Here is a 27,683-nt window from a genome sequence, read left to right as displayed (position 1 = left end):
CCTACTGCCACCGCGAGAGCACAGGACTTGGTATCTTAGTGGTGAAGGCGATGAACTACATGTGTGGATAAAAACACCAACCTCTTTACAAAACATATTTCCTCTCTTGCATGGCCCCACATGAATATAGAATCCCTCAACAATCCTAGAGCGACTGATAATATTTAATATTAATATATTGAAGAATAGCTTTTCCAAGGGCAACCTCAATGGTGGGATTTGAACCAACACCTCAACACACTTCATCAAGCACTTGAGACCACTCGGCCTGACAACAGATTTGTTAAATGTCTCGTTGGGATCGACACATGGCCCTGCCATTGCTCTGCCTAACTTTCATGGATATCATTCAAGGGTTTACATACAGCATGTACAGTTTTTTAAGGTCATTTGCCACGTATATATTACAGGATGAGGTGGCCGAGTGGTTAAGGCGATGGACTGCAAATCAATTGTGCTCTGCATGCATGGGTTTGAATCCCATCCTCATCGTTTAACCAGAACAATTCTGTGCATTATTATGGCATTGGAAGATTTTGACTTTCACAAACACTGGTAAGATGGCCTACTGCCACCGCGAGAGCACAGGACTTGGTATCTTAGTGGTGAAGGCGATGAACTACATGTGTGGATAAAAACACCAACCTCTTCACAAAACGTATTTCCTCTCTTGCATGGCCCCACATGAATATAGAATCCCTCCACAATCCTAGAGCGACTGATAAGATTCAGGTATTGAAGAATAGCTTTTCCAAGGGCAACCTCAATGGTGGGATTTGAACCAACACCTCAACACACCTCATCAAGCACTTGAGACCACTCGGCCTGACAACAGATTTGTTAAAAGTCTCGATGGGATCGACACATGGCCATGCCATTACTCTGCCTAACTTTCATGGATATCATTCAAGGGTTTACATTCAGCATGTACAGTTTTTTAAGGTCATTTGCCACGTATATATTACAGGATGAGGTGGCCGAGTGGTTAAGGTGATGGACTGCTAATCCATTGTGCTCTGCATGCATGGGTTCGAATCCCATCCTCATCGTTTAATCAGTACAATCATGTGCTTTATTATGGCATTGGAAGATTTTGACTTTCACAAACACTGGTAAGATGGCCTACTGCCACCGTGAGAGCACAAGATTTGCTATCTTAGTGGTGAAGGTGATGAACTACATGTGTGGATAAAAACACCAACCTCTTCACAAAATGTATTTCCTCTCTTGCATGGCCCCACATGAATATAGAATCCCTCCACAATCCTAGAGCGACTGATAAGATTCAGGTATTGAAGAATAGCTTTTCCAAGGGCAACCTCAATGGTGGGATTTGAACCAACACCTCAACACACCTCATCAAGCACTTGAGACCACTCGGCCTGACAACACATTTGTTAAATGTTTCGATGGGATCGACACATGGCCATGCCATTGCTCTGCCTAACTTTCATGGATATCATTCAAGGGTTTACATTCAGCATGTACAGTTTTTTAAGGTCATTTGCCACGTATATATTACAGGATGAGGTGGCCGAGTGGTTAAGGTGATGGACTGCTAACCCATTGTGCTCTGCATGCATGGGTTCGAATCCCATCCTCATCGTTTAATCAGTACAATCATGTGCTTTATTATGGCATTGGAAGATTTTGACTTTCACAAACACTGGTAAGATGGCCTACTGCCACCGTGAGAGCACAAGATTTGCTATCTTAGTGGTGAAGGTGATGAACTACATGTGTGGATAAAAACACCAACCTCTTCACAAAATGTATTTCCTCTCTTGCATGGCCCCACATGAATATAGATTTGAACCAACACCTCAACACACCACATCAAGCACTTGAGACCACTCGGCCTGACAACACATTTGTTAAATGTCTTGATGGGATCGACACATGGCCCTGCCATTGCTCTGCCTAACTTTCATGGATTTCATTCAAGGGTTTACATACAGCAACTACAGTTTTTTAAGATCATTTGCCACGTATATATTACAGGATGAGGTGGCCGAGTGGTTAAGGCTATGGACTGCATATATGCATGGGTTGGAATCCCATCCTCATCGTTTAACCAGAACAATTCTGTGCTTTATTATGGCATTGGAAGATTTTGACTTTCACAAACACTGGTAAGATGGTCTACTGCCACCGCGAGAGCACAAGACTTGCTATCTTAGTGGTGAAGGTGATGAACTACATGTGTGGATAAAAACACCAACCTCTTCACAAAACGTATTTCCTCTCTTGCATGGCCCCACATGAATATAGAATCCCTCCACAATCCTAGAGCGACTGATAAGATTCAGGTATTGAAGAATAGCTTTTCCAAGGGCAACCTCAATGGTGGGATTTGAACCAACACCTCAACACACCTCATCAAGCACTTGAGACCACTCGGCCTGACAACAGATTTGTTAAAAGTCTCGATGGGATCGACACATGGCCATGCCAATACTCTGCCTAACTTTCATGGATATCATTCAAGGGTTTACATTCAGCATGTACAGTTTTTTAAGGTCATTTGCAACGTATATATTACAGGATGAGGTGGCCGAGTGGTTAAGGTGATGGACTGCTAATCCATTGTGCTCTGCATGCATGGGTTCGAATCCCATCCTCATCGTTTAATCAGTACAATCATGTGCTTTATTATGGCATTGGAAGATTTTGACTTTCACAAACACTGGTAAGATGGCCTACTGCCACCGTGAGAGCACAAGATTTGCTATCTTAGTGGTGAAGGTGATGAACTACATGTGTGGATAAAAACACCAACCTCTTCACAAAACATATTTCCTCTCTTGCATGGCCCCACATGAATATAGAATCCCTCCACAATCCTAGAGCGACTGATAATATTTAGGTATTGAAGAATAGCTTTTCCAAGGGCAACCTCAATGGTGGGATTTGAACCAACACCTCAACACACTTCATCAAGCACTTGAGACCACTCGGCCTGACAACACATTTGTTAAATGTCTAGATGGGATCAACACATTGCCCTGCCATTGCTCTGCCTAACTTTCATGGATATCATTCAAGGGTTTACATACAGCAACTACAGTTTTTTAAGGTATTTTGCCACGTATATATTACAGGATGAGGTGGCCGAGTGGTTAAGGCGATGGACTGCAAATCAATTGTGCTCTGCATGCATGGGTTTGAATCCCATCCTCATCGTTTAACCAGAACAATTCTGTGCTTTATTATGGCATTGGAAGATTTTGACTTTCACAAACACTGTTAAGATGGCCTACTGCCACCGCGAGAGCTCAAGACTTGCTATCTTAGTGGTGAAGGTGATGAACTACATGTGTGGATAAAAACACCAACCTCTTCACAAAACGTATTTCCTCTCTTGCATGGCCCTACATGAATATAGATTTGAACCAACACCTCAACACACCACATCAAGCACTTGAGACCACTCGGCCTGACAACACATTTGTTAAATGTCTTGATGGGATCGACACATGGCCCTGCCATTGCTCTGCCTAACTTTCATGGATTTCATTCAAGGGTTTACATACAGCAACTACAGTTTTTTAAGATCATTTGCCACGTATATATTACAGGATGAGGTGGCCGAGTGGTTAAGGCTATGGACTGCATATATGCATGGGTTGGAATCCCATCCTCATCGTTTAACCAGAACAATTCTGTGCTTTATTATGGCATTGGAAGATTTTGACTTTCACAAACACTGGTAAGATGGCCTACTGCCACCGCGAGAGCACAAGACTTGCTATCTTAGTGGTGAAGGTGATGAACTACATGTGTGGATAAAAACACCAACCTCTTCACAAAACGTATTTCCTCTCTTGCATGGCCCCACATGAATATAGAATCCCTCCACAATCCTAGAGCGACTGATAAGATTCAGGTATTGAAGAATAGCTTTTCCAAGGGCAACCTCAATGGTGGGATTTGAACCAACACCTCAACACACCTCATCAAGCACTTGAGACCACTCGGCCTGACAACAGATTTGTTAAAAGTCTCGATGGGATCGACACATGGCCATGCCATTACTCTGCCTAACTTTCATGGATATCATTCAAGGGTTTACATTCAGCATGTACAGTTTTTTAAGGTCATTTGCCACGTATATATTACAGGATGAGGTGGCCGAGTGGTTAAGGTGATGGACTGCTAATCCATTGTGCTCTGCATGCATGGGTTCGAATCTCATCGTTTAATCAGTACAATCATGTGCTTTATTATGGCATTGGAAGATTTTGACTTTCACAAACACTGGTAAGATGGCCTACTGCCACCGTGAGAGCACAAGATTTGCTATCTTAGTGGTGAAGGTGATGAACTACATGTGTGGATAAAAACACCAACCTCTTCACAAAATGTATTTCCTCTCTTGCATGGCCCCACATGAATATAGAATCCCTCCACAATCCTAGAGCGACTGATAAGATTTAGGTATTGAAGATTAGCTTTTCCAAGGGCATTCTCAATGGTGGGATTTGAACAAACATCTCAACACACTTCATCAGTCACTTGAGACCACTCGGCCTGACAACACATTTGTTAAATGTCTCGATGGGATCAACATATGGCCCTGCCATTGCTCTGCAACTACAGTTTTTTAAGGTCATTTGCCACATATATATTACAAGATGAGGTGGCCGAGTGGTTAAGGCGATGGACTGCTAATCCATTGTGCTCTGCATGCATGGGTTCGAATCCCATCCTCATCGTTTAACCAGAACAATTCTGTGCTTTATTATGGCATTGGAAGATTTTGACTTTCACAAACACTGGTAAGATGGCCTACTGCCACCGCGAGAGCACAAGACTTGCTATCTTAGTGGTGAAGGTGATGAACTACATGTGTGGATAAAAACACCAACCTCTTCACAAAACGTATTTCCTCTCTTGCATGGCCCCACATGAATATAGAATCCCTCCACAATCCTAGAGCGACTGATAAGATTTAGGTATTGAAGAATAGCTTTTCCAATGGCAACCTCAATGGTGGGATTTGAACCAACATCTCAACACACTTTATCAGGCACTTGAGACCACTCGGCCTGACAACACATTTGTTAAATGTCTCGATGGGATCAACATATGGCCCTGCATTTACTCTGCCTAACTTTTATGGATTTCATTCTAGGGTTTACATACAGCAACTACAGTTTTTTAAGATCATTTGCCACGCATATATTACAGGATGAGGTGGCCGAGTGGTTAAGGCGATGGACTGCTAATACATTGTGCTCTGCATGCATGGGTTCGAATCCCATCCTCATCGTTTAACCAGTACAATTCTGTGCATTGGAAGATTTTGACTTTCACCAACACTGGTAAGATGGCCTACTGCCACCGCGAGAGCACAGGACTTGGTATCTTAGTGGTGAAGGCGATGAACTACATGTGTGGATAAAAACACCAACCTCTTCACAAAACGTATTTCCTCTCTTGCATGGCCCCACATGAATATAGAATCCCTCCACAATCCTAGAGCGACTGATAATATTTAGGTATTGAAGAATAGCTTTTCCAAGGGCAACCTCAATGGTGGGATTTGAACCAACACCTCAACACACTTCATCAAGCACTTGAGACCACTCGGCCTGACAACACATTTGTTAAATGTCTAGATGGGATCAACACATTGCCCTGCCATTGCTCTGCCTAACTTTCATGGATATCATTCAAGGGTTTACATACAGCAACTACAGTTTTTTAAGGTATTTTGCCACGTATATATTACAGGATGAGGTGGCCGAGTGGTTAAGGCGATGGACTGCAAATCAATTGTGCTCTGCATGCATGGGTTTGAATCCCATCCTCATCGTTTAACCAGAACAATTCTGTGCATTATTCTGGCATTGGAAGATTTTGACTTTCACAAACACTGGTAAGATGGCCTACTGCCACCGCGAGAGCACAGGACTTGGTATCTTAGTGGTGAAGGCGATGAACTACATGTGTGGATAAAAACACCAACCTCTTCACAAAACGTATTTCCTCTCTTGCATGGCCCCACACGAATATAGAATCCCTCCACAATCCTAGAGCGACTGATAAGATTCAGGTATTGAAGAATAGCTTTTCCAAGGGCAACCTCAATGGTGGGATTTGAACCAACACCTCAACACACCACATCAAGCACTTGAGACCACTCGGCCTGACAACACATTTGTTAAATGTCTCGATGGGATCAACATACGGCCCTGCCATTGCTCTGCCTAACTTTCATGGATTTCATTCTAGGGTTTACATACAGCAACTACAGTTTTTTAAGGTCATTTGCCACATACATATTACAAGATGAGGTGGCCGAGTGGTTAAGGCGATGAACTGCTAATCCATTGTGCTCTGCATGCATGGGTTCGAATCCCATCCTCATCGTTTAACCAGTACAATTATGTGCTTTATTATGGCATTGGAAGATTTTGACTTTCACAAACACTGTTAAGATGGCCTACTGCCACCGCGAGAGCTCAAGACTTGCTATCTTAGTGGTGAAGGTGATGAACTACATGTGTGGATAAAAACACCAACCTCTTCACAAAACGTATTTCCTCTCTTGCATGGCCCTACATGAATATAGATTTGAACCAACACCTCAACACACCACATCAAGCACTTGAGACCACTCGGCCTGACAACACATTTGTTAAATGTCTTGATGGGATCGACACATGGCCCTGCCATTGCTCTGCCTAACTTTCATGGATTTCATTCAAGGGTTTACATACAGCAACTACAGTTTTTTAAGATCATTTGCCACGTATATATTACAGGATGAGGTGGCCGAGTGGTTAAGGCTATGGACTGCATATATGCATGGGTTGGAATCCCATCCTCATCGTTTAACCAGAACAATTCTGTGCTTTATTATGGCATTGGAAGATTTTGAATTTCACAAACACTGGTCGGATGGCCTACTGCCACCGTGAGAGCACAAGACTTGCTATCTTAGTGGTGAAGGTGATGAACTACATGTGTGGATAAAAACACCAACCTCTTCACAAAAACGTATTTCCTCTCTTGCATGGCCCCACATGAATATAGAATCCCTCCACAATCCTAGAACGACTGATAAGATTTAGGTATTGAAGATTAGCTTTTCCAAGGGCATTCTCAATGGTGGGATTTAAACCGACACCTCAACACGCCACATCAGGCACTTGAGACCACTCGGCCTGACAACAGATTTGTTAAATGTCTCGATGGGATCGACACATGGCCCTGCCATTGCTCTGCCTAACTTTCAGGGATTTGAACCAACATCTCAACACACTTCATCAAGCACTTGAGACCACTCGGCCTGACAACACATTTGTTAAATGTCTCGATGGGATCGACATATGGCCCTGCCATTGCTCTGCCTAACTTTCATGGATTTCATTCTAGGGTTTACATACAGCAACTACAGTTTTTAAGGTCATTTGCCACATATATATTACAAGATGAGGTGGCCGACTGGTTAAGGCGATGGACTGCTAATCCATTGTGCTCTGCATGCATGGGTTCGAAACCCATCCTCATCGTTTAACCAGTACAATTATGTGCTTTATTATGGCATTGGAAAATTTTGACTTTCACAATCACTGGTAAGATGGCCTACTGCCACCGCGAGAGCACAAGACTTGCTATCTTAGTGGTGAAGATGATGAACTACATGTGTGGATAAAAACACCAACCTCTTCACAAAACGTATTTCCTCTCTTGCATGGCCCCACATGAATATAGAATCCCTCCACAATCCTAGAGCGACTGATAAGATTTAGGTATTGAAGAATAGCTTTTCCAAGGGCAACTTCAATGGTGGGATTTGTACCAACACCTCAACACACTTCATCAAGCACTTGAGACCACTCGGCCTGACAACACATTTGTTAAATGTCTCGATGGGAACGACATATGGCCCTAACATTGCTCTGCCTAACTTTCATGGATTTCATTCAAGGGTTTACATACAGCAACTACAGTTTTTTAAGGTCATTGCCACGTAGATATTACGGGATGAGGTGGCCGAGTGGTTAAGGCGATGGGCTTCTAATCCATTGTGCTCTGCATGCATGGGTTTGAATCCCATCGTAATGGTGTAACCAGTAAAATGCTGTATTTTTTTATGGCACTGGAAGATTTTGACTTTCACAAACACTGGTAAGATGGCCTACTGCCACCGCGAGAGCACAGGACTTGGTAACTTAGTGGTGAAGGCGATGAACTACATGTGTGGATAAAAACACCAACCTCTTCACAAAACATATTTCCTCTCTTGCATGGCCCCACATCAATATATAATCCCTCCACTATCCTAGAGCGACTGATAAGATTTAGTTATTGAAGAATAGCTTTTCCAATGGCAACCTCAATGGTGGGATTTGAACCAACATCTCAACACACTTCATCAAGCACTTGAGACCACTCGGCCTGACAACACATTTGTTAAATGTCTCGATGGGATCGACATATGGCCCTGCCATTGCTCTGCCTAACTTTCATGGATTTCATTCTAGGGTTTACATACAGCAACTACAGTTTTTAAGGTCATTTGCCACATATATATTACAAGATGAAGTGGACGAGTGGTTAAGCCGATGGACTGCTAATCCATTGTGCTCTGCATGCATGGGTTCGAAACCCATCCTCATCGTTTAACCAGTACAATTCTGTGCTTTATTATGGCATTGGAAGATTTTGACTTTCACAAACACTGGTAAGATGGCCTACTGCCACCGCGAGAGCACAAGACTTAGTGGTGAAGGTGATGAACTACATGTGTGGATAAAAACACCAACCTCTTCACAAAACGTATTTCCTCTCTTGCATGGCCCCACATGAATATAGAATCCCTCCACAATGCTAGAGCGACTGATAAGATTTAGTTATTGAAGAATAGCTTTTCCAATGGCAACCTCAATGGTGGGATTTGAACCAACATCTCAACACACTTCATCAAGCACTTGAGACCACTCGGCCTGACAACACATTTGTTAAATGTCTCGATGGGATCGACATATGGCCCTGCCATTGCTCTGCCTAACTTTCATGGATTTCATTCTAGGGTTTACATACAGCAACTACAGTTTTTAAGGTCATTTGCCACATATATATTACAAGATGAGGTGGCCGACTGGTTAAGGCGATGGACTGCTAATCCATTTTGCTCTGCATGCATGGGTTAGAATCCCATCGTAATGGTGTAACCAGTAAAATGTTGTATTTTTTTATGGCACTGGAAGATTTTGACTTTCACAAACACTGGTAAGATGGCCTACTGCCACCGCGAGAGCACAGGACTTGGTATCTTAGTGGTGAAGGCGATGAACTACATGTGTGGATAAAAACACCAACCTCTTCACAAAACGTATTTCCTCTCTTGCATGGCCCCACATGAATATAGAATCCCTCCACAATCCTAGAGCGACTGATAAGATTTAGGTATTGAAGAATAGCTTTTCCAATGGCAACCTCAATGGTGGGATTTGAACCAACATCTCAACACACTTCATCAGGCACTTGAGACCACTCGGCCTGTCAACACATTTGTTAAATGTCTCGATGGGATCGACATATGGCCCTGCCATTGCTCTGCCTAACTTTCATGGATTTCATTCTAGGGTTTACATACAACAACTACAGTTTTTTAAGATAATTTGCCACGTATATATTACAGGATGAGGTGGCCGAGTGGTTAAGGCGATGGACTCTGCATGCATGGGTTCGAATCCCATCCTCATCGTTTAACCAGAACAATTCTTTGCTTTATTATGGCATTGGAAGATTTTGACTTTCACAAACACTGGTAAGATGGCCTACTGCCACCGCGAGAGCACAGGACTTGGTATCTTAGTGGTGAAGGCAAGGAACGACCTGTGTGGATAAAAACACCAACCTCTTCACAAAACGTATTTCCTCTCTTGCATGGCCCCACATGAATATAGAATCCCTCCACAATCCTAGAGAGACTGATAAGATTTAGTTATTGAAGAATAGCTTTTCCAATGACAACCTCAATGGTGGGATTTGAACCAACATCTCAACACACTTCATCAAGCACTTGAGACCACTCGGCCTGACAACACATTTGTTAAATGTCTCGATGGGATCGACATATGGCCCTGCCATTGCTCTGCCTAACTTTCATGGATTTCATTCTAGGGTTTACATACAGCAACTACAGTTTTTTAAGGTCATTGCCACGTAGATATTACAGGATGAGGTGGCCGAGTGGTTAAGGCGATGGACTTCTAATCCATTGTGCTCTGCATGCATGGGTTTGAATCCCATCGTAATGGTGTAACCAGTAAAATGCTGTATTTTTTTATGGCACTGGAAGATTTTGACTTTCACAAACACTGGTAAGATGGCCTACTGCCACCGCGAGAGCACAGGACTTGGTATCTTAGTGGTGAAGGCGATGAACTACATGTGTGGATAAAAACACCAACCTCTTCACAAAACATATTTCCTCTCTTGCATGGCCCCACATCAATATAGAATCCCTCCACAATCCTAGAGCGACTGATAAGATTTAGGTATTGAAGAATAGCTTTTCCAAGGGCAACCTCACTGGTGGGATTTGAACCAACACCTCAACACACTTCATCAAGCACTTGAGACCACTCGGCCTGACAACACATTTGTTAAATGTCTCGATGGGATCGACATATGGCCCTGCCATTGCTCTGCCTAACTTTCATGGATTTCATTCTAGGGTTTACATACAGCAACTACAGTTTTTAAGGTCATTTGCCACATATATATTACAAGATGAAGTGGACGAGTGGTTAAGCCGATGGACTGCTAATCCATTGTGCTCTGCATGCATTGGTTCAAATCCCATCCTCATCGTTTAACCAGTACAATTATGTGCTTTATTATGGCATTGGAAGATTTTGACTTTCACAAACACTGGTAAAATGGCCTACTGCCACCGCGAGAGCACAAGACTTGCTATCTTAGTGGTGAAGGTGATGAACTACATGTGTGGATAAAAACACCAACCTCTTCACAAAACGTATTTCCTCTCTTGCATGGCCCCACATGAATATAGAATCCCTCCACAATCCTAGAGAGACTGATAAGATTTAGTTATTGAAGAATAGCTTTTCCAATGGCAACCTCAATGGTGGGATTTGAACCAACATCTCAACACACTTCATCAAGCACTTGAGACCACTCGGCCTGACAACACATTTGTTAAATGTCTCGATGGGATCGACATATGGCCCTGCCATTGCTCTGCCTAACTTTCATGGATTTCATTCTAGGGTTTACATACAGCAACTACAGTTTTTAAGGTCATTTGCCACATATATATTACAAGATGAGGTGGCCGACTGGTTAAGGCGATGGACTGCTAATCCATTTTGCTCTGCATGCATGGGTTAGAATCCCATCGTAATGGTGTAACCAGTAAAATGTTGTATTTTTTTATGGCACTGGAAGATTTTGACTTTCACAAACACTGGTAAGATGGCCTACTGCCACCGCGAGAGCACAGGACTTGGTATCTTAGTGGTGAAGGCGATGAACTACATGTGTGGATAAAAACACCAACCTCTTCACAAAACGTATTTCCTCTCTTGCATGGCCCCACATGAATATAGAATCCCTCCACAATCCTAGAGCGACTGATAAGATTTAGGTATTGAAGAATAGCTTTTCCAATGGCAACCTCAATGGTGGGATTTGAACCAACATCTCAACACACTTCATCAGGCACTTGAGACCACTCGGCCTGTCAACACATTTGTTAAATGTCTCGATGGGATCGACATATGGCCCTGCCATTGCTCTGCCTAACTTTCATGGATTTCATTCTAGGGTTTACATACAACAACTACAGTTTTTTAAGATAATTTGCCACGTATATATTACAGGATGAGGTGGCCGAGTGGTTAAGGCGATGGACTCTGCATGCATGGGTTCGAATCCCATCCTCATCGTTTAACCAGAACAATTCTTTGCTTTATTATGGCATTGGAAGATTTTGACTTTCACAAACACTGGTAAGATGGCCTACTGCCACCGCGAGAGCACAGGACTTGGTATCTTAGTGGTGAAGGCAAGGAACGACCTGTGTGGATAAAAACACCAACCTCTTCACAAAACGTATTTCCTCTCTTGCATGGCCCCACATGAATATAGAATCCCTCCACAATCCTAGAGAGACTGATAAGATTTAGTTATTGAAGAATAGCTTTTCCAATGACAACCTCAATGGTGGGATTTGAACCAACATCTCAACACACTTCATCAAGCACTTGAGACCACTCGGCCTGACAACACATTTGTTAAATGTCTCGATGGGATCGACATATGGCCCTGCCATTGCTCTGCCTAACTTTCATGGATTTCATTCTAGGGTTTACATACAGCAACTACAGTTTTTTAAGGTCATTGCCACGTAGATATTACAGGATGAGGTGGCCGAGTGGTTAAGGCGATGGACTTCTAATCCATTGTGCTCTGCATGCATGGGTTTGAATCCCATCGTAATGGTGTAACCAGTAAAATGCTGTATTTTTTTATTGCACTGGAAGATTTTGACTTTCACAAACACTGGTAAGATGGCCTACTGCCACCGCGAGAGCACAGGACTTGGTATCTTAGTGGTGAAGGCGATGAACTACATGTGTGGATAAAAACACCAACCTCTTCACAAAACATATTTTCTCTCTTGCATGGCCCCACATCAATATAGAATCCCTCCACAATCCTAGAGCGACTGATAAGATTTAGGTATTGAAGAATAGCTTTTCCAAGGGCAACCTCACTGGTGGGATTTGAACCAACACCTCAACACACTTCATCAAGCACTTGAGACCACTCGGCCTGACAACACATTTGTTAAATGTCTCGATGGTATCGACATATGGCCCTGCCATTGCTCTGCCTAACTTTCATGGATTTCATTCTAGGGTTTACATACAGCAACTACAGTTTTTAAGGTCATTTGCCACATATATATTACAAGATGAAGTGGACGAGTGGTTAAGCCGATGGACTGCTAATCCATTGTGCTCTGCATGCATTGGTTCAAATCCCATCCTCATCGTTTAACCAGTACAATTATGTGCTTTATTATGGCATTGGAAGATTTTGACTTTCACAAACACTGGTAAAATGGCCTACTGCCACCGCGAGAGCACAAGACTTGCTATCTTAGTGGTGAAGGTGATGAACTACATGTGTGGATAAAAACACCAACCTCTTCACAAAACGTATTTCCTCTCTTGCATGGCCCCACATGAATATAGAATCCCTCCACAATCCTAGAGAGACTGATAAGATTTAGTTATTGAAGAATAGCTTTTCCAATGGCAACCTCAATGGTGGGATTTGAACCAACATCTCAACACACTTCATCAAGCACTTGAGACCACTCGGCCTGACAACACATTTGTTAAATGTCTCGATGGGATCGACATATGGCCCTGCCATTGCTCTGCCTAACTTTCATGGATTTCATTCTAGGGTTTACATACAGCAACTACAGTTTTTAAGGTCATTTGCCACATATATATTACAAGATGAGGTGGCCGACTGGTTAAGGCGATGGACTGCTAATCCATTTTGCTCTGCATGCATGGGTTAGAATCCCATCGTAATGGTGTAACCAGTAAAATGTTGTATTTTTTTATGGCACTGGAAGATTTTGACTTTCACAAACACTGGTAAGATGGCCTACTGCCACCGCGAGAGCACAGGACTTGGTATCTTAGTGGTGAAGGCGATGAACTACATGTGTGGATAAAAACACCAACCTCTTCACAAAACGTATTTCCTCTCTTGCATGGCCCCACATGAATATAGAATCCCTCCACAATCCTAGAGCGACTGATAAGATTTAGGTATTGAAGAATAGCTTTTCCAATGGCGGGATTTGAACCAACATCTCAACACACTTCATCAGGCACTTGAGACCACTCGGCCTGTCAACACATTTGTTAAATGTCTCGATGGGATCGACATATGGCCCTGCCATTGCTCTGCCTAACTTTCATGGATTTCATTCTAGGGTTTACATACAACAACTACAGTTTTTTAAGATAATTTGCCACGTATATATTACAGGATGAGGTGGCCGAGTGGTTAAGGCGATGGACTCTGCATGCATGGGTTCGAATCCCATCCTCATCGTTTAACCAGAACAATTCTTTGCTTTATTATGGCATTGGAAGATTTTGACTTTCACAAACACTGGTAAGATGGCCTACTGCCACCGCGAGAGCACAGGACTTGGTATCTTAGTGGTGAAGGCAAGGAACGACCTGTGTGGATAAAAACACCAACCTCTTCACAAAACATATTTTCTCTCTTGCATGGCCCCACATCAATATAGAATCCCTCCACAATCCTAGAGCGACTGATAAGATTTAGGTATTGAAGAATAGCTTTTCCAAGGGCAACCTCACTGGTGGGATTTGAACCAACACCTCAACACACTTCATCAAGCACTTGAGACCACTCGGCCTGACAACACATTTGTTAAATGTCTCGATGGTATCGACATATGGCCCTGCCATTGCTCTGCCTAACTTTCATGGATTTCATTCTAGGGTTTACATACAACAACTACAGTTTTTTAAGGTCATTTGCCACATATATATTACAAGATGAGGTGGCCGAGTGGTTAAGGCGATGGACTGCTAATCCATTGTGCTCAATGGTGGGATTTGAACCGACACCTCAACACACTTCATCAAGCACTTGAGACCACTCGGTCTGACAACACATTTGTTAAATTTCTCGATGGGAACGACATATGGCCCTAACATTGCTCTGCCTAACTTTTTTGGATTTCATTCAAGGGTTTACATACAGCAACTACAGTTTTTTAAGGTCATTGCCACGTAGATATTACAGGATGAGGTGGCCGAGTGGTTAAGGCGATGGACTTCTAATCCATTGTGCTCTGCATGCATGGGTTAGAATCCCATCGTAATGGTGTAACCAGTAAAATGCTGTATTTTTTTATGGCACTGGAAGATTTTGACTTTCACAAACACTGGTAAGATGGCCTACTGCCACCGCGAGAGCACAGGACTTGGTATCTTAGTAGTGAAGGTGATGAACTACATGTGTGGATAAAAACACCAACCTCTTCACAAAACTTATTTCCTCTCTTGCATGGCCCCACATGAATATAGAATCCCTCCACAACCCTAGAGCGACTGATAAGATTTAGGTATTAAAGAATAGCTTTTCCAATGGCAACCTCAATGGTGGGATTTGAACCAACATCTCAACACACTTCATCAAGCACTTGAGACCACTCGGCCTGACAACACATTTGTTAAATGTCTCGATGGGATCGACATATGGCCCTGCCATTGCTCTCCCTAACTTTCATGGATTTCATTCTAGGGTTTACATACAGCAACTACAGTTTTTAAGGTCATTTGCCACATATATATTACAAGATGAGGTGGCCGAGTGGTTAAGGCGATGGACTGCTAATACATTGTGCTCTGCATGCATGGGTTCGAATCCCATCCTCATTGTTTAACCAGTACAATTCTGTGCTTTATTATGGCATTGGAAGATTTTGACTTTCACAAACACTGGTAAGATGGCCTACTGCCACCGCTAGATCACAAGACTTGCTATCTTAGTGGTGAAGGTGATGAACTACATGTGTGCATAAAAACACCAACCTCTTCACAAAACGTATTTCCTCTCTTGCATTGCCCCACATGAATATAGAATCCCTCCACAATCCTAGAGCGACTGATAAGATTTAGGTATTGAAGAATAGCTTTTCCAATGGCAACCTCAATGGTGGGATTTGAACCAACATCTCAACACACTTCATCAGGCACTTGAGACCACTCGGCCTGTCAACACATTTGTTAAATGTCTCGATGGGATCGACATATGGCCCTGCCATTGCTCTGCCTAACTTTCATGGATTTCATTCTAGGGTTTACATACAGCAACTACAGTTTTTTAAGATCATTTGCCACGTAGATATTACAGGATGAGGTGGACGAGTGGTTAAGGCGATGGACTTCTAATCCATTGTGCTCTGCATGCATGGGTTTGAATCCCATCGTAATGGTGTAACCAGTAAAATGCTGTATTTTTTTATGGCACTGGAAGATTTTGACTTTCACAAACACTGGTAAGATGGCCTACTGCCACCGCGAGAGCACAGGACTTGGTATCTTAGTGGTGAAGGCGATGAACTACATGTGTGGATAAAAACACCAACCTCTTCACAAAACGTATTTCCTCTCTTGCATGGCCCCACATGAATATAGAATCCCTCCACAATCCTAGAGCGACTGATAAGATTTAGGTATTGAAGAATAGCTTTTCCAATGGCAACCTCAATGGTGGGATTTGAACCGACACCTCAACACACCACATCGGGCACTTGAGACCACTCGGCCTGACAACAGATTTGTTAAATGTCTCGATGGGATCGACACATGGCCCTGCCATTGCTCTGCCTAACTATCATGGATTTCATTCAAGGGTTTACATACAGCAACTACAGTTTTTTAAGGTCATTAGCCACATATATATTACAAGATGAGGTGGCCGAGTGGTTAAGGCGATGGACTGCTAATCCATTGTGCTCTGCATGCATGTGTTCGAATCCCATCCTCATCGTTTAACCAGTACAATTCTGTGCTTTATTATGGCATTGGAAGATTTTGACTTTCACAAACACTGGTAAGATGGCCTACTGCCACCGCGAGAGCACAAGACTTAGTGGTGAAGGTGATGAACTACATGTGTGGATAAAAACACCAACCTCTTCACAAAACGTATTTCCTCTCTTGCATGGCCCCACATGAATATAGAATCCCTCCACAATCCTAGAGCGACTGATAAGATTTAGGTATTGAAGAATAGCTTTTCCAATGGCAACCTCAATGGTGGGATTTGAACCAACATCTCAACACACTTCATCAGGCACTTGAGACCACTCGGCCTGTCAACACATTTGTTAAATGTCTCGATGGGATCGACATATGGCCCTGCCATTGCTCTGCCTAACTTTCATGGATTTCATTCTAGGGTTTACATACAGCAACTACAGTTTTTTAAGATAATTTGCCACGTATATATTTCAGGATGAGGTGGCCGAGTGGTTAAGGCGATGGACTCTGCATGCATGGGTTCGAATCCCATCCTCATCGTTTAACCAGAACAATTCTGTGCTTTATTATGGCATTGGAAGATTTTGACTTTCACAAACACTGGTAAGATGGCCTACTGCCACCGCGAGAGCACAAGACTTGCTATCTTAGTGGTGAAGGCGAGGAACGACCTGTGTGGATAAAAACACCAACCTCTTCACAAAACATATTTTCTCTCTTGCATGGCCCCACATGAATATAGAATCCCTCCACAATCCTAGAGCGACTGATAAGATTTAGGTATTGAAGAATAGCTTTTCCAATGGCAACCTCAATGGTGAGATTTGAACCAACATCTCAACACACTTCATCAGGCACTTGAGACCACTCGGCCTGTCAACACATTTGTTAAATGTCTCGATGGGATCGACATATGGCCCTGCCATTGCTCTGCCTAACTTTCATGGATTTCATTCTAGGGTTTACATACAGCAACTACAGTTTTTTAAGATAATTTGCCACGAATATATTACAGGATGAGGTGGCCGAGTGGTTAAGGCGATGGACTGCTAATCCATTGTGCTCTGCATGCGTGGGTTCGAATCCCATCCTCATTGTTTAACCAGAACAATTCTGTGCTTTATTATGGCATTGGAAGATTTTGACTTTCACAAACACTGGTAAGATGGCCTACTGCCACCGCGAGAGCACAGGACTTGGTATCTTAGTAATGAAGGCTAGGAACGACATGTGTGGATAAAAACAACAACCTCTTCACAAAACATATTTCCTCTCTTGCATGGCCCCACATGAATATAGAATCCCTCCACAATCATAGAGCGACTGATAAGATTTAGGTATTGAAGATTAGCTTTTCCAAGGGCATTCTCAATGGTGGGATTTGAACCGACACCTCAACACACCACATCGGGCACTTGAGACCACTCGGCCTGACAACAGATTTGTTAAATGTCTCGATGGGATCGACACATGGCCCTGCCATTGCTCTGCCTAACTATCATGGATTTCATTCAAGGGTTTACATACAGCAACTACAGTTTTTCAAGGTCATTTGCCACATATATATTACAAGATGAGGTGGCCGAGTGGTTAAGGCGATGGACTGCTAATCCATTGTGCTCTGCATGCATGGGTTCGAATCCCATCCTCATCGTTTAACCAGTACAATTCTGTGCTTTATTATGGCATTGGAAGATTTTGACTTTCACAAACACTGGTAAGATGGCCTACTGCCACTGCGAGAGCACAAGACTTAGTGGTGAAGGTGATGAACTACATGTGTGGATAAAAACACCAACCTCTTCACAAAACGTATTTCCTCTCTTGCATGGCCCCACATGAATATAGAATCCCTCCACAATCCTAGAGCGACTGATAAGATTTAGGTATTGAAGAATAGCTTTTCCAATGGCAACCTCAATGGTGGGATTTGAACCAACATCTCAACACACTTCATCAGGCACTTGAGACCACTCGGCCTGTCAACACATTTGTTAAATGTCTCGATGGGATCGACATATGGCCCTGCCATTGCTCTGCCTAACTTTAATGGATTTCATTCTAGGGTTTACATACAGCAACTACAGTTTTTAAGGTCATTTGCCACATATATATTACAAGATGAGGTGGCCGAGTGGTTAAGGCGATGGACTGCTAATACATTGTGCTCTGCATGCATGGGTTCGAATCCCATCCTCATTGTTTAACCAGTACAATTCTGTGCTTTATTATGGCATTGGAAGATTTTGACTTTCACAAACACTGGTAAGATGGCCTACTGCCACCGCTAGATCACAAGACTTGCTATCTTAGTGGTGAAGGTGATGAACTACATGTGTGCATAAAAACACCAACCTCTTCACAAAACGTATTTCCTCTCTTGCATTGCCCCACATGAATATAGAATCCCTCCACAATCCTAGAGCGACTGATAAGATTTAGGTATTGAAGAATAGCTTTTCCAATGGCAACCTCAATGGTGGGATTTGAACCAACATCTCAACACACTTCATCAGGCACTTGAGACCACTCGGCCTGTCAACACATTTGTTAAATGTCTCGATGGGATCGACATATGGCCCTGCCATTGCTCTGCCTAACTTTCATGGATTTCATTCTAGGGTTTACATACAGCAACTACAGTTTTTTAAGATCATTTGCCACGTAGATATTACAGGATGAGGTGGACGAGTGGTTAAGGCGATGGACTTCTAATCCATTGTGCTCTGCATGCATGGGTTTGAATCCCATCGTAATGGTGTAACCAGTAAAATGCTGTATTTTTTTATGGCACTGGAAGATTTTGACTTTCACAAACACTGGTAAGATGGCCTACTGCCACCGCGAGAGCACAGGACTTGGTATCTTAGTGGTGAAGGCGATGAACTACATGTGTGGATAAAAACACCAACCTCTTCACAAAACGTATTTCCTCTCTTGCATGGCCCCACATGAATATAGAATCCCTCCACAATCCTAGAGCGACTGATAAGATTTAGGTATTGAAGAATAGCTTTTCCAATGGCAACCTCAATGGTGGGATTTGAACCGACACCTCAACACACCACATCGGGCACTTGAGACCACTCGGCCTGACAACAGATTTGTTAAATGTCTCGATGGGATCGACACATGGCCCTGCCATTGCTCTGCCTAACTATCATGGATTTCATTCAAGGGTTTACATACAGCAACTACAGTTTTTTAAGGTCATTAGCCACATATATATTACAAGATGAGGTGGCCGAGTGGTTAAGGCGATGGACTGCTAATCCATTGTGCTCTGCATGCATGTGTTCGAATCCCATCCTCATCGTTTAACCAGTACAATTCTGTGCTTTATTATGGCATTGGAAGATTTTGACTTTCACAAACACTGGTAAGATGGCCTACTGCCACCGCGAGAGCACAAGACTTAGTGGTGAAGGTGATGAACTACATGTGTGGATAAAAACACCAACCTCTTCACAAAACGTATTTCCTCTCTTGCATGGCCCCACATGAATATAGAATCCCTCCACAATCCTAGAGCGACTGATAAGATTTAGGTATTGAAGAATAGCTTTTCCAATGGCAACCTCAATGGTGGGATTTGAACCAACATCTCAACACACTTCATCAGGCACTTGAGACCACTCGGCCTGTCAACACATTTGTTAAATGTCTCGATGGGATCGACATATGGCCCTGCCATTGCTCTGCCTAACTTTCATGGATTTCATTCTAGGGTTTACATACAGCAACTACAGTTTTTTAAGATAATTTGCCACGTATATATTTCAGGATGAGGTGGCCGAGTGGTTAAGGCGATGGACTCTGCATGCATGGGTTCGAATCCCATCCTCATCGTTTAACCAGAACAATTCTGTGCTTTATTATGGCATTGGAAGATTTTGACTTTCACAAACACTGGTAAGATGGCCTACTGCCACCGCGAGAGCACAAGACTTGCTATCTTAGTGGTGAAGGCGAGGAACGACCTGTGTGGATAAAAACACCAACCTCTTCACAAAACATATTTTCTCTCTTGCATGGCCCCACATGAATATAGAATCCCTCCACAATCCTAGAGCGACTGATAAGATTTAGGTATTGAAGAATAGCTTTTCCAATGGCAACCTCAATGGTGAGATTTGAACCAACATCTCAACACACTTCATCAGGCACTTGAGACCACTCGGCCTGTCAACACATTTGTTAAATGTCTCGATGGGATCGACATATGGCCCTGCCATTGCTCTGCCTAACTTTCATGGATTTCATTCTAGGGTTTACATACAGCAACTACAGTTTTTTAAGATAATTTGCCACGAATATATTACAGGATGAGGTGGCCGAGTGGTTAAGGCGATGGACTGCTAATCCATTGTGCTCTGCATGCGTGGGTTCGAATCCCATCCTCATTGTTTAACCAGAACAATTCTGTGCTTTATTATGGCATTGGAAGATTTTGACTTTCACAAACACTGGTAAGATGGCCTACTGCCACCGCGAGAGCACAGGACTTGGTATCTTAGTAATGAAGGCTAGGAACGACATGTGTGGATAAAAACAACAACCTCTTCACAAAACATATTTCCTCTCTTGCATGGCCCCACATGAATATAGAATCCCTCCACAATCATAGAGCGACTGATAAGATTTAGGTATTGAAGATTAGCTTTTCCAAGGGCATTCTCAATGGTGGGATTTGAACCGACACCTCAACACACCACATCGGGCACTTGAGACCACTCGGCCTGACAACAGATTTGTTAAATGTCTCGATGGGATCGACACATGGCCCTGCCATTGCTCTGCCTAACTATCATGGATTTCATTCAAGGGTTTACATACAGCAACTACAGTTTTTCAAGGTCATTTGCCACATATATATTACAAGATGAGGTGGCCGAGTGGTTAAGGCGATGGACTGCTAATCCATTGTGCTCTGCATGCATGGGTTCGAATCCCATCCTCATCGTTTAACCAGTACAATTCTGTGCTTTATTATGGCATTGGAAGATTTTGACTTTCACAAACACTGGTAAGATGGCCTACTGCCACTGCGAGAGCACAAGACTTAGTGGTGAAGGTGATGAACTACATGTGTGGATAAAAACACCAACCTCTTCACAAAACGTATTTCCTCTCTTGCATGGCCCCACATGAATATAGAATCCCTCCACAATCCTAGAGCGACTGATAAGATTTAGGTATTGAAGAATAGCTTTTCCAATGGCAACCTCAATGGTGGGATTTGAACCAACATCTCAACACACTTCATCAGGCACTTGAGACCACTCGGCCTGTCAACACATTTGTTAAATGTCTCGATGGGATCGACATATGGCCCTGCCATTGCTCTGCCTAACTTTAATGGATTTCATTCTAGGGTTTACATACAGCAACTACAGTTTTTAAGGTCATTTGCCACATATATATTACAAGATGAGGTGGCCGAGTGGTTAAGGCGATGGACTGCTAATACATTGTGCTCTGCATGCATGGGTTCGAATCCCATCCTCATTGTTTAACCAGTACAATTCTGTGCTTTATTATGGCATTGGAAGATTTTGACTTTCACAAACACTGGTAAGATGGCCTACTGCCACCGCTAGATCACAAGACTTGCTATCTTAGTGGTGAAGGTGATGAACTACATGTGTGCATAAAAACACCAACCTCTTCACAAAACGTATTTCCTCTCTTGCATTGCCCCACATGAATATAGAATCCCTCCACAATCCTAGAGCGACTGATAAGATTTAGGTATTGAAGAATAGCTTTTCCAATGGCAACCTCAATGGTGGGATTTGAACCAACATCTCAACACACTTCATCAGGCACTTGAGACCACTCGGCCTGTCAACACATTTGTTAAATGTCTCGATGGGATCGACATATGGCCCTGCCATTGCTCTGCCTAACTTTCATGGATTTCATTCTAGGGTTTACATACAGCAACTACAGTTTTTTAAGATCATTTGCCACGTAGATATTACAGGATGAGGTGGACGAGTGGTTAAGGCGATGGACTTCTAATCCATTGTGCTCTGCATGCATGGGTTTGAATCCCATCGTAATGGTGTAACCAGTAAAATGCTGTATTTTTTTATGGCACTGGAAGATTTTGACTTTCACAAACACTGGTAAGATGGCCTACTGCCACCGCGAGAGCACAGGACTTGGTATCTTAGTGGTGAAGGCGATGAACTACATGTGTGGATAAAAACACCAACCTCTTCACAAAACGTATTTCCTCTCTTGCATGGCCCCACATGAATATAGAATCCCTCCACAATCCTAGAGCGACTGATAAGATTTAGGTATTGAAGAATAGCTTTTCCAATGGCAACCTCAATGGTGGGATTTGAACCGACACCTCAACACACCACATCGGGCACTTGAGACCACTCGGCCTGACAACAGATTTGTTAAATGTCTCGATGGGATCGACACATGGCCCTGCCATTGCTCTGCCTAACTATCATGGATTTCATTCAAGGGTTTACATACAGCAACTACAGTTTTTTAAGGTCATTAGCCACATATATATTACAAGATGAGGTGGCCGAGTGGTTAAGGCGATGGACTGCTAATCCATTGTGCTCTGCATGCATGTGTTCGAATCCCATCCTCATCGTTTAACCAGTACAATTCTGTGCTTTATTATGGCATTGGAAGATTTTGACTTTCACAAACACTGGTAAGATGGCCTACTGCCACCGCGAGAGCACAAGACTTAGTGGTGAAGGTGATGAACTACATGTGTGGATAAAAACACCAACCTCTTCACAAAACGTATTTCCTCTCTTGCATGGCCCCACATGAATATAGAATCCCTCCACAATCCTAGAGCGACTGATAAGATTTAGGTATTGAAGAATAGCTTTTCCAATGGCAACCTCAATGGTGGGATTTGAACCAACATCTCAACACACTTCATCAGGCACTTGAGACCACTCGGCCTGTCAACACATTTGTTAAATGTCTCGATGGGATCGACATATGGCCCTGCCATTGCTCTGCCTAACTTTCATGGATTTCATTCTAGGGTTTACATACAGCAACTACAGTTTTTTAAGATAATTTGCCACGTATATATTTCAGGATGAGGTGGCCGAGTGGTTAAGGCGATGGACTCTGCATGCATGGGTTCGAATCCCATCCTCATCGTTTAACCAGAACAATTCTGTGCTTTATTATGGCATTGGAAGATTTTGACTTTCACAAACACTGGTAAGATGGCCTACTGCCACCGCGAGAGCACAAGACTTGCTATCTTAGTGGTGAAGGCGAGGAACGACCTGTGTGGATAAAAACACCAACCTCTTCACAAAACATATTTTCTCTCTTGCATGGCCCCACATGAATATAGAATCCCTCCACAATCCTAGAGCGACTGATAAGATTTAGGTATTGAAGAATAGCTTTTCCAATGGCAACCTCAATGGTGAGATTTGAACCAACATCTCAACACACTTCATCAGGCACTTGAGACCACTCGGCCTGTCAACACATTTGTTAAATGTCTCGATGGGATCGACATATGGCCCTGCCATTGCTCTGCCTAACTTTCATGGATTTCATTCTAGGGTTTACATACAGCAACTACAGTTTTTTAAGATAATTTGCCACGAATATATTACAGGATGAGGTGGCCGAGTGGTTAAGGCGATGGACTGCTAATCCATTGTGCTCTGCATGCGTGGGTTCGAATCCCATCCTCATTGTTTAACCAGAACAATTCTGTGCTTTATTATGGCATTGGAAGATTTTGACTTTCACAAACACTGGTAAGATGGCCTACTGCCACCGCGAGAGCACAGGACTTGGTATCTTAGTAATGAAGGCTAGGAACGACATGTGTGGATAAAAACAACAACCTCTTCACAAAACATATTTCCTCTCTTGCATGGCCCCACATGAATATAGAATCCCTCCACAATCATAGAGCGACTGATAAGATTTAGGTATTGAAGATTAGCTTTTCCAAGGGCATTCTCAATGGTGGGATTTGAACCGACACCTCAACACACCACATCGGGCACTTGAGACCACTCGGCCTGACAACAGATTTGTTAAATGTCTCGATGGGATCGACACATGGCCCTGCCATTGCTCTGCCTAACTATCATGGATTTCATTCAAGGGTTTACATACAGCAACTACAGTTTTTCAAGGTCATTTGCCACATATATATTACAAGATGAGGTGGCCGAGTGGTTAAGGCGATGGACTGCTAATCCATTGTGCTCTGCATGCATGGGTTCGAATCCCATCCTCATCGTTTAACCAGTACAATTCTGTGCTTTATTATGGCATTGGAAGATTTTGACTTTCACAAACACTGGTAAGATGGCCTACTGCCACTGCGAGAGCACAAGACTTAGTGGTGAAGGTGATGAACTACATGTGTGGATAAAAACACCAACCTCTTCACAAAACGTATTTCCTCTCTTGCATGGCCCCACATGAATATAGAATCCCTCCACAATCCTAGAGCGACTGATAAGATTTAGGTATTGAAGAATAGCTTTTCCAATGGCAACCTCAATGGTGGGATTTGAACCAACATCTCAACACACTTCATCAGGCACTTGAGACCACTCGGCCTGTCAACACATTTGTTAAATGTCTCGATGGGATCGACATATGGCCCTGCCATTGCTCTGCCTAACTTTAATGGATTTCATTCTAGGGTTTACATACAGCAACTACAGTTTTTCAAGGTCATTTGCCACATATATATTACAAGATGAGGTGGCCGAGTGGTTAAGGCGATGGACTGCTAATCCATTGTGCTCTGCATGCATGGGTTCGAATCCCATCCTCATCGTTTAACCAGTACAATTCTGTGCTTTATTATGGCATTGGAAGATTTTGACTTTCACAAACACTGGTAAGATGGCCTACTGCCACTGCGAGAGCACAAGACTTAGTGGTGAAGGTGATGAACTACATGTGTGGATAAAAACACCAACCTCTTCACAAAACGTATTTCCTCTCTTGCATGGCCCCACATGAATATAGAATCCCTCCACAATCCTAGAGCGACTGATAAGATTTAGGTATTGAAGAATAGCTTTTCCAATGGCAACCTCAATGGTGGGATTTGAACCAACATCTCAACACACTTCATCAGGCACTTGAGACCACTCGGCCTGTCAACACATTTGTTAAATGTCTCGATGGGATCGACATATGGCCCTGCCATTGCTCTGCCTAACTTTAATGGATTTCATTCTAGGGTTTACATACAGCAACTACAGTTTTTTAAGATCATTTGCCACGTATATTTTACAGGATGAGGTGGCCGAGTGGTTAAGGCGATGGACTGCTAATCCATTGTGCTCTGCATGCATGGGTTCGAATCCCATCCTCATTGTTTAACCAGAACAATTCTGTGCTTTATTATGGCATTGGAAGATTTTGACTTTCACAAACACTGGGAAGATGGCCTACTGCCACCGCGAGAGCACAGGACTTGGTATCTTAGTGGTGAAGGCGAGGAACGACCTGTGTGGTTAAAAACACCAACCTCTTCACAAAACGTATTTCCTCTCTTGCATGGCCCCACATGAATATAGAATCCCTCCACAATCCTAGAGCGACTGATAAGATTTAGGTATTGAAGAATAGCTTTTCCAAGGGCATTCTCAATGGTGGGATTTGAACCGACACCTCAACACACCACATCGGGCACTTGAGACCACTCGGCCTGACAACAGATTTGTTAAATGTCTCGATGGGATCGACACATGGCCCTGCCATTGCTCTGCCTAACTATCATGGATTTCATTCAAGGGTTTACATACAGCAACTACAGTTTTTCAAGGTCATTTGCCACATATATATTACAAGATGAGGTGGCCGAGTGGTTAAGGCGATGGACTGCTAATCCATTGTGCTCTGCATGCATGGGTTCGAATCCCATCCTCATCGTTTAACCAGTACAATTCTGTGCTTTATTATGGCATTGGAAGATTTTGACTTTCACAAACACTGGTAAGATGGCCTACTGCCACTGCGAGAGCACAAGACTTAGTGGTGAAGGTGATGAACTACATGTGTGGATAAAAACACCAACCTCTTCACAAAACGTATTTCCTCTCTTGCATGGCCCCACATGAATATAGAATCCCTCCACAATCCTAGAGCGACTGATAAGATTTAGGTATTGAAGAATAGCTTTTCCAATGGCAACCTCAATGGTGGGATTTGAACCAACATCTCAACACACTTCATCAGGCACTTGAGACCACTCGGCCTGTCAACACATTTGTTAAATGTCTCGATGGGATCGACATATGGCCCTGCCATTGCTCTGCCTAACTTTAATGGATTTCATTCTAGGGTTTACATACAGCAACTACAGTTTTTCAAGGTCATTTGCCACATATATATTACAAGATGAGGTGGCCGAGTGGTTAAGGCGATGGACTGCTAATCCATTGTGCTCTGCATGCATGGGTTCGAATCCCATCCTCATCGTTTAACCAGTACAATTCTGTGCTTTATTATGGCATTGGAAGATTTTGACTTTCACAAACACTGGTAAGATGGCCTACTGCCACTGCGAGAGCACAAGACTTAGTGGTGAAGGTGATGAACTACATGTGTGGATAAAAACACCAACCTCTTCACAAAACGTATTTCCTCTCTTGCATGGCCCCACATGAATATAGAATCCCTCCACAATCCTAGAGCGACTGATAAGATTTAGGTATTGAAGAATAGCTTTTCCAATGGCAACCTCAATGGTGGGATTTGAACCGACACCTCAACACACCACATCGGGCACTTGAGACCACTCGGCCTGACAACAGATTTGTTAAATGTCTCGATGGGATCGACACATGGCCCTGCCATTGCTCTGCCTAACTATCATGGATTTCATTCAAGGGTTTACATACAGCAACTACAGTTTTTTAAGGTCATTAGCCACATATATATTACAAGATGAGGTGGCCGAGTGGTTAAGGCGATGGACTGCTAATCCATTGTGCTCTGCATGCATGTGTTCGAATCCCATCCTCATCGTTTAACCAGTACAATTCTGTGCTTTATTATGGCATTGGAAGATTTTGACTTTCACAAACA

At 43.0% G+C, this 27,683-nt stretch overlaps 10 non-coding genes across 10 annotated transcripts; all 10 read left to right on the top strand.

The window, feature by feature from the left end:
- Positions 1-410: 410 nt before the first annotated feature.
- trnac-gca (transfer RNA cysteine (anticodon GCA)) lies at positions 411-492 on the top strand. Its single transcript has one exon. It is a non-coding gene; the product is annotated as a tRNA-Cys (tRNA).
- A 2,609-nt stretch (positions 493-3,101) lies between these two features.
- trnac-gca (transfer RNA cysteine (anticodon GCA)) lies at positions 3,102-3,183 on the top strand. Its single transcript has one exon. It is a non-coding gene; the product is annotated as a tRNA-Cys (tRNA).
- A 1,450-nt stretch (positions 3,184-4,633) lies between these two features.
- trnas-gcu (transfer RNA serine (anticodon GCU)) lies at positions 4,634-4,715 on the top strand. The gene has a single exon. It is a non-coding gene; the product is annotated as a tRNA-Ser (tRNA).
- Positions 4,716-5,736: 1,021 nt separating this feature from the next.
- trnac-gca (transfer RNA cysteine (anticodon GCA)) lies at positions 5,737-5,818 on the top strand. The gene has a single exon. It is a non-coding gene; the product is annotated as a tRNA-Cys (tRNA).
- A 12,352-nt stretch (positions 5,819-18,170) lies between these two features.
- Positions 18,171-18,252, top strand: trnas-gcu (transfer RNA serine (anticodon GCU)). The gene has a single exon. It is a non-coding gene; the product is annotated as a tRNA-Ser (tRNA).
- Positions 18,253-21,479: 3,227 nt separating this feature from the next.
- Positions 21,480-21,561, top strand: trnas-gcu (transfer RNA serine (anticodon GCU)). The gene has a single exon. It is a non-coding gene; the product is annotated as a tRNA-Ser (tRNA).
- A 3,227-nt stretch (positions 21,562-24,788) lies between these two features.
- Positions 24,789-24,870, top strand: trnas-gcu (transfer RNA serine (anticodon GCU)). Its single transcript has one exon. It is a non-coding gene; the product is annotated as a tRNA-Ser (tRNA).
- Positions 24,871-25,337: 467 nt separating this feature from the next.
- On the top strand, positions 25,338-25,419 carry trnas-gcu (transfer RNA serine (anticodon GCU)). The gene has a single exon. It is a non-coding gene; the product is annotated as a tRNA-Ser (tRNA).
- A 1,024-nt stretch (positions 25,420-26,443) lies between these two features.
- Positions 26,444-26,525, top strand: trnas-gcu (transfer RNA serine (anticodon GCU)). Its single transcript has one exon. It is a non-coding gene; the product is annotated as a tRNA-Ser (tRNA).
- A 467-nt stretch (positions 26,526-26,992) lies between these two features.
- Positions 26,993-27,074, top strand: trnas-gcu (transfer RNA serine (anticodon GCU)). The gene has a single exon. It is a non-coding gene; the product is annotated as a tRNA-Ser (tRNA).
- The last annotated feature ends 609 nt before the right edge of the window (positions 27,075-27,683 follow it).

The sequence above is a fragment of the Oncorhynchus clarkii genome, chromosome 20 (assembly GCF_045791955.1).
Source record: "Oncorhynchus clarkii lewisi isolate Uvic-CL-2024 chromosome 20, UVic_Ocla_1.0, whole genome shotgun sequence".
NCBI classification, from domain to species: domain Eukaryota; kingdom Metazoa; phylum Chordata; class Actinopteri; order Salmoniformes; family Salmonidae; genus Oncorhynchus; species Oncorhynchus clarkii.
Note: the sequence above shows the minus strand (reverse complement) of the source record. Positions and strands in the feature narration are given on the sequence as shown.